Raw genomic sequence first — 9,055 nt, 5'->3', positions numbered from 1 at the left:
CAGAACAACAGCAAATCAGAAAAGAGCTAAACCCAATTTTCCATTCCAATTGATTTTTATTCTTTTAAGTGAAAATTGAGGTCAAAAACACTGCTGGCAAATGAACCATAATTGTGGTTTTGGTTTTCAAATTGTTTGATTCTTGCACAATGACTGATGAATTTAAATCACAACTAAAAAAGAATGAAAGTTGAAAAACTACTTGCATAATCACAATTTTTAAAGTGAAAAGAAAAAGAAAAAGAACAGCAAGAAAAAAATATTTCTTTATTATACCAAAACAATCTAAGCTTGTCCCCAAACATCTTAAGCAAGGTGGTATTCCACAACAGATGCAGCACTCTGTCACATCATCTGAATGAACAGATTGTTACAGCAACAGCTTTCATAAATAGTTTTAGGGTAACTTTGTAAAAAAGCTTGAGATTTTTACAGTTTTAAAACATCCTACAAAGCATTGGGGTTAGAGCTTTGTGGTTCATAAGCATGAGTACATCAGTCCCAGTCAAACTTATGTGAGAGAGATTGTCTCTCTTTTTGTTTTTTCTTATTTTTTCTTTTCTTGTGCACCAGCTGCAGATGGGGATGGAAAAAGGGAAATGGACTCTTCACTACTCACAAGTGCCCTTTCCTTCCCCATTGCAGCTTATTTTTTGTGGACTGTTCCACAACATGCAAGGAACTCTCCTCTAACACTGTTAACAAGTTCCATGTTTTCCTTCTCCTTCACTTTAGTTACAATACCTGAACCCCAAACTCCTGTCATTCCTTTGTCATACATCTGCAATTAAATTATTGTGTGTTGGGACTCCAAAAAAGCAACCTTCTTGGTTGATTTCAACAACCACCATCGCCCTCTTGGCACCTCAAATTCTGCTGGTCATTTCCAGGGTGTTTACTGCATTCTGCTAGTGACCAAAAATTGTTGTTACTGAAAGAATTTTCAAGTGTCTGTATATGACCCAAAGTGTAGGATGTAACTGATAAATAGGGAGAATCCAGACACCAGCCAACATAGAAGCATATTCCTGCTACAACATCAAGACCCGCTGGGAGTTTTGTAGTCTCTTGCTATACTCTGAGATTTTTCTGCAGCTTCAGATCAACCCAGTTCAAAGGTTTGGAATTACTGGGCTTCATCAGGAGAATCATTTCCTTGTTTGTGTGGAACTCTTCTTACTGGGTAGGCTTGTTCATGACTCAAAACCAATATTCCTCATCCTACCAACAGGGGATCATTCTCCCTAAGTATCCTATTATGACAAAATTAGGAAACTATCCCCTTGGTATTGTTGATACTGTTATTGAAAAGATTCAGTTTTCAAATCACACCATTGTCTGAGTGTGCAAAATTGGGTGATGCTTGAGAACATATAAAGAGTCTTTTGCTGACTGACAATGGAGAATACAGTAAATTCTTTTACTAGAACTGGGGGCTGTGTGTGTGTGTGTGTGTGTTTGTACATGTGGACTCTGCCAGTGAGTTTTGGGCAGATTCACATACCAATTTCAATTCTGTCAAAGGCATAGTTGTTTGCTTAAGCTCTATTCCTAGTCATGACATGATCCCAGGGTACTTTTCACACCAAAATGGTGGGGACCCTTATTACCTTTTCAGAGTTTGGATTCTGGTAGGTGTTGTAACATTGAATTTTTCAACACTCTGCAAAATCATCCACAACAAGGACACACATAGCTTTCCCATCCACTTGCACAAAGCAAGATCATCTATTCTGGACACCTGATCCAAACAATTCATGAAAAAAACACGGCTTTAAAATTCTCTTTTCACTCAAATTAACTACTTACTGGAGAAGTAAACATTTTCATGTTTAGCAAATAACTCAAACCTGAATTCATATAGAACAGTACTACAATCCAATTATTTCACCTATAGAGAAAACATAAAAAAAAAAAAAAAAAAAAAAAAAAAAAAAAACTTCAGCCCCCCTTTCATACTGTACAGGAGAACTATTTTGATATTTTCTTTTAATGGATTATTTAATTCAAAAGCTACCCCAAGCAACAATCTTACATATGGTAAAGTATTGAATTTCCTCACATGAAAATAAGTTTGGAGCTTCTGACCAGCATCCAGAGTCCAGTCTTTCAGCTCTTTCTGAGTCAGACTTGGAAGAACAAGCTGAGTTGACAAGGACCCTCTCTGCCATATGGTGTGGGATCATTTGTATTGTCCTTCTACAAGTCAAGTCACTTCAGAGAAAAAACATCACAAATTCTGAACTGGGACTCTGACAATGCTGCTGTCTTGATCCAAACATTGTCACAACACAAAAAGTGGCAATTTCACTTTGACAATTCTTCAATAAAAACCAGAAGTCTGTAGTGGATATTACTATTACAAAAACAGGAGGAAAGGCCTGGTAAAATTCAGACTGTTTACTGAACTTTCATCTACTAAATTTGATAAAACGTAAACATAAAGCAAAGTATAAAAAAATATATCAAATCAAATATGAGGAGAATTCTAAAAAATATAGTTCTACTACTTCAAGGCTTTGCAAGCTTGTCATCAAACACAATTCATTGACTTCTTCTACACTTGTCGCAGAAGGGTGCTGGTTTGTTTAGCCTTGTGAAGGTGGTGAAAAAACACTACTGGATTTGCAACAGAGCATCTTAAAATTGATAAGAGTGGAGAAAGACTTGTTCCCCTTGTCCACAAATTACATCCCTTGTAGCTGTTGTTGTAACCATGATAAGGTCAGATCAATGTGAGTGAGCCATCACAGCCAGCTTCAAATTCATATTGTTTGTGCCAAGTCCATGCTTTGCAAGGGATGGTGAGCTGGAAAGTCTTGCAAGTTTTGAACCCATCAAGCTCAAAGCCATGACTAGAAAACTAGTTCCTCATGTGGACCAACAGTGTGAATCAGTGAGAGGCTGTAACAGTTGAACAGGATTTCTTCTTCATTGTTATCATCTGACAAGGTCAACTGGGATGTGGTTTATCACCCTGTGAGAAGCACAACAGTCTTATGAAAGTCAAAGAAGCACAACTCTATTCAAAGCCCTTGGAGGTTGAGTCTGTGTTGAATCCCTGCAGAGTGCATTGTATTTGAATTATTATTTTTATTTTTATTTGTGTTGAGTCAGCAGGGGGGGTTCCTTTGATAGATTTCATCTTATTTGCAGGGGTTTTACAGATGAGAATAAAACTATTAATTTAAGTTGTGGAGTTGTAGTTCTCTTGGGTACCACTGGTAACATTATCTGCTGCTCAAGATCATATAGACCACAAAATACTAATTTTTAAAAGCAAGGATAAATAAAGTAAACTTGCTAATTTCATCTGTACAAAAAGAAGAACAAGAAGGATTTAGCCAAAATTTCATTAACTCAGCTTCAAAATCCAAGTATGTATGAACACACACACACATGTATGTATATTTATTTATTTATTTATTTATACATACATACATGTTGTCTTTTGCAGATACAATTGATTCCACTACATACTGCTCTAGAGCCAATTTTAAGTTTGGAATATTTTTTAAGATTGTGCAAAATCCAACCTCTGTTATGCTGAAGCCTTGTAATGTCCCACAGGATTTCTTCTTTAATGATGGGCACAAATTTTTGTTTGTGTTTCAGTTCATGAAATGCTATTTCTGCTCTCAACACCAATCTAAAACATTATGGAAATGTAATTCAAATAATTTGAGGTCAAAGATGGAAATGTTGCCGACATCATCATATATTATAATGTTGTTTCTGCACCATGCAAATTAAAGTTTTGTATGTTATACTAATATTGAAACATTAAATTTAAATTTACAGTAGTAATAGTAATAAATCAAGCTAATTTAGCAGAACAAATGTGATATAACCATTTGTAAACAGGAGAAAACATTAAAAAATAAATAAATAAAGTAAGTAAAACTGTCGATTCAACACCAGCGTTTCCTCAAAGAGTTCAATTGTCTTGTCCTGTGTGTGTTTATATATATATATATATATATATCGTAAAGAAGTAAAGGGTAGAAAATTCGAAGTCAAAACTTTGCAGACTAAATCCAATTGACTTTTAAAGGTGGATTGTTGGTGATTAATAAATATTGAAGGTAAGCAATGTAGTATAAAAATGTATTTAGTTGCATTGATTGAAACCAATAAAAATCATGACTGTGAATATGTTATGAGTATGTTACAAGGGAAATGGAACAAATTACTTCCAAGGACCTCATGTTGTTTGGTGAAGTCTGAAGATTCCTACAACCACATTGCAAAAATGTCTCAAGTAGTACTCTCAAAGTTTGTCTTTGCAAAATTTGGCACAAACCAAAGAACTGTTACTGTGCAACTAAATTTGGATTTGAGTACTTTTACAAGTTAATAATATATTTCAAATCGATGAGTGTACGATCTTCTAACTGATTCATTTGTAACTACTTAACAAAATGAAAGAAGAGTTTTTGATAAACCATGATATCACATCAATCTGTTGTACAGGGCAGACTTGCATTCAACGGGGTTTTAAGAACCAAACTTGTTGAAGTAAAAGTAGTAAATTTTACATTGTTATGAGATTCATTGACACTCGTTCACAACTTAAGTAGTAAATTTAACTTCTCCATTTCAGTAAAGACAACAAGTGTACCTATCGTTTTCCATTGTAGTGAATACTAGTCTCCTGAATTTAAACATGTCAGCAAATCAGTTTTAAATACAACATATTAATAGAGAGTTGGGCAAAGGAGGACCTAAATTGGGCTTTTACTTCTTGTGCCAGAGCATTAATCCCCCACACATAACAACAAACAATAATATTCAGACGAGGGGTATGGAGGGAACATATGTGCCCCAAGGTGGCAACAATTACATGTTCTTCTCCTAGATCTGAGGAGAACAAACAGTGGGCCATAAAGGAGAAAATCAAATTTCTATTCTGAGAGGAATATATTTATATTAAAAAAAATTCAAAATATCCACGATATCCAATCCAGATATGGTGATGAGGAAAAGATGCCGAAGCCCTTAACATCTTTGTATACCTAAGTTTGAGAATACAAACCTTCCATAAACAATTTTATTCGAAGGAATTTCTATAATGGGGCGATATCTAGAAAAACACAGGAGCACACAATCAACGCCTTTTTTAGAAGGAAAAAATCAATCCACCACACAACATTCGCCCACACGCTCCTTACTCAGCACACAAAGTTGACCTGAGCGAGGACAATGTTCAAGTTCGTGAGATGATGACTTTGTTTGTACCCCTCTAAGCAAAAGCAACCAAATGAACAAATCTGAAGAAGCCAAATGACTTGATAATATCTGCAATCACGCCGCAGCCTGATTTTTTCACATGCTTCATGCTGTGGTTACCACCATGCAAAATCCTGGGTTGGAAGGTTTGGTGAGAATCAATATCTATTCCTTCGCTTTATGGTGGGGACACAAGACGAGGCCTTTTTCCCAAGCGGGAGGAAAGTAGAAGTGGGTCCTTTTATGGTGCCCCCGAAATTAAAGCACTTGCGCACCGCTGAAACAGCGAACTCAGTTGTTGACTAAACTTAGCATGCGGTGGGCACCAGCAGTACGTCGCCCACAACGCTTACGAATGAAAGTTGATTCCCTGGGGGGGGGGGGGGGGATTGCGTCCGGCGCGACACGTCCATGGGGGGGCAACAGTACATGGGGGGGCCATGAGAGGCGACTGCGCTTCGACGCCTGGACTCTCCCCACGTGATGTTGACGCCGGAAGAAGCCAAGGAAGCTTCGGAGCCACAGTTCTCGAACCGGCTCGGAGCTGCCCATCGAGATAGCACAGCCCCCATTCCAACCACGACTTGTGTGCGGCGGTGTTGATGGTGGTTTCCCAGTGCAGCAAGCGCTTGGTCGTGGGCCATGTGGTAGCAAAAGGGGAGGTTAGGGTGGTGATGTGGCGAGCGCCAGAGGCGTGATTGGATGCGAGCCTATCGACAGGTGGTGTTGCGCAACTGGGAAGCACTATCTGGATGGTGGGTTGCGGCAATGCAGGGCTGGATTGCGGGCGATTCGGGTGCGGTGGGCTAGTGGGAAGCGGCAAAGAAGGAGACGAGGAAGGGAGAGGGTAATGTGAATGGCGGCAGCGGGGCTATTTCGGGACTAGACTTGGTTGCGTTACGAAGAACCTACTTCTAACACTACCACCACAACTATTACTACTGCTGCCTCGATGGATGCATGAGAGCTAATAAACGGATCAGCTGACTCGGCCTTGCTTACAAGCTTCGCTCATTGCAGCAGGCGTCATGCGAACTTTGCCCCCCTTCTGACAGAGCTTTGCACCTACGCTGGACTCTCTCACTGTATTGTTGGTGACACACAGACGCTTTCTTTTCTTAAGATGGGCTGCTTCATGTGTGTATATATATATATATATATATATACAGTGACAAACAAAACCGAATACAAAATCTGAACACTCATAGTTCATTGATCCTTCCAAGTGACACATAAGTCAATTGATAGAATTACTTTTTTATTGTATGTATTCATCCAGTCCTCTACATGGATGAAAAATCTCATTATCATTTGAAGTAGGGTTTATGAGAAAAGTGTTGTAGAAGCACACAGACGTGCGTACTCAGTTTTGGTTGCTTTTTCTTGCTGAATTTCGAAATTTCAATGTACACTCCTTGTTGCAAGATTTGAGGGCATTTTTTGTTTGTTGTGTTGTTCTTGTTGTGTACTATCTATAGTGAAAGTTGATTTGTCAATTGTATCTCTATGCTTCGGTTGTGTGAATCATTGAAGCACTAAGCATTGGTGCAGCTTAGGAGTGGTGTTTCTACAAGAAAAGTTGCAGACTCACTTGGAATGAGTCAGTCTTCAGTAGCTCATATGAGGAAGGAGATTAGTGGTGAAATAGAAAAGCAAAGAGGAGGACGTCCAAAGGTTTTAGGAGAGCAAGAGAAGCGACTTGGTGTGCACCTTGTCACTGCTGGTTGTCTCAAAACGGCAAGTGCAACTGCAAAACAACTTCGAGAAAAAACAGGTAAACACTTCTCAGACATCACCTTGAGGCGTGGTTTGAGAGAAGCTGGTTTGGGTGCTTGTGTGCAACAAAAGAAGCCTCTACTTGCCAAAAGACATGTTCTTGCAAGATTGAGTTTTGCTCATAAATACAAAAATTGGACCATTGATGATTGGAGACGGGTTATTTTCAGTGATGAGACAAAGATTAACCTAATCAACTCAGATGGTAGGTCTTGGTGTTGGTTGAGAGAAGAAGAACGACGTGGACCTAAATATGTTAGTCAAACTGTCAAATATGGTGGTGGTTCAATTGTGATTTGGGGTTGTATGACTGCTTTTGGGCCGGGTGCTTGGTATCAAATTGAAGGTAGAATGGAACAACACTTGTACAAAAAAATTTTAGAAACCTACTTGTAAAGTACCACACAGAATTACAACTTAGATCCTACTAAGGTGGTTTTTCAACATGATAATGATCCCAAACATACGGCAAAAAGTGTTCAGTTTTGGCTCTCTTCACAACCATTTCAGCTCCTTCGATGGCCAGCTCAATCTCCAGATTTGAATCCAATGGAACATTTTTGGGCCCTTCTCAAACAACATTTAAGCCAAGTCACTCAAAGGCCAAGAGGTGTTCAAGAATTGTGGGAGAATGTTTGTAGTATTTACCCTAGTTTTGATGTAAAAGATTGTGAGAAACTATACAAAAGTATGCCAAGAAGGATTTCAGCTGTTTTGGAAGCAAAAGGTTATTGGACTAAATATTGAAGTTTGAAGATTTTCTTTGAACAATACTGAGTACAAGACATAGTTGTTGATTTGACTTTGTAGAAGGATGTTTAGTTATCAATTTGATGTGCAACTTTGTACATGTGTAAAAGACTGTGTGTATTATTCCATGTAACTTTCAGATTTATAAAGCAATCATTGAAATTTCTGTAATTGCTCTTGAAAGTTGGCACTTCAGATTTTGTACTCGGTTTTGTTTGTCACTGTATATTTTTGTATATTTATATGCAGTATAAATAAATATCTAATAATGAACGATAATGTTCAAGAGGATAATGAACATCTGGGAGGTATTAAAACCCTTTATTTCTATTGCTAAGTTTGTTTGTTTGTTTGTTTGTATTATTTTGTTTTGGGTGACGTAATAGTACATTTTTGAAGCAAAGAAAAGAAGAGAGGTGAGTTTGAAGATATTTACAATGTAGATAGTGTCTCTAATGTAAAAGTAAGCTTCATATATTGAGTTTTTGTGAATCCAATTTTAATCTATGTAGATTAGTATGAATGCAAGTTAGGTGAGAGGCAACAACTTTTGAATGTTTTGATTTGGTTAAAATTGCGAAGCCTTCTTGAATTGGTTTTATACATGGAGAAATAAGTCTAAAAAACATAAGAAAAAAATATGAGGTAGAATGCACTTGTTTTTTTATTTTTCTACACAATAAAAATAGTGTGTCAAGGACATGAACTGGAAGAAGATGCATAAACTTGGGGAATCTGTGTCAAAAGAAAAATGAAAAAATAGAAATAAAGTAGTATGTATATTAAAAAGAAGCTGGAATGGCTATTGCCAAATGACAAGAAAACTAAAGATTCTTAAATCTAGACTAGAAGCAAGAAAGGAATTGACAAGAGTGAAGATGGCTTTATTCTTGTCTCTCGATATATATTATCTAACTAGGAATTACGTGACGATGTTATATAGGACCTCTAATATGTGTTGACTTTGCAAGACACATGCTTTAGCTTACAAGACAAATTTTTTATAAGTAGGCTACATACTTAGTATGTTCTTCAAGCTACCAATATATGTGGCAAATGGCCAATTGATTGATGACGTTTCTAACCTAAAAATTCAATTCAAGAAACATATAAATTCAAATCAACATCTATGAAGCTTTTAGGAAACTTCTATAATAGATATTATGAAATTGAACTACTTTTACCTACTACTATCTAAATCATATAAGTAATTATTGATTTACATATGTATGTATTACGGACATACTCATATAAGCTAGTAATTACATATACAAATAGGAGGAAGTAAGTAAAAGTAGGT

The sequence above is a fragment of the Physcomitrium patens genome, chromosome 2, assembly GCF_059467195.1.
Source record: "Physcomitrium patens ecotype Gransden chromosome 2, ASM5946719v1, whole genome shotgun sequence".
NCBI lineage: Eukaryota > Viridiplantae > Streptophyta > Bryopsida > Funariales > Funariaceae > Physcomitrium > Physcomitrium patens.
The sequence above is the reverse complement of the archived record's forward strand: the minus strand, read 5'-3'. Positions refer to the sequence as shown.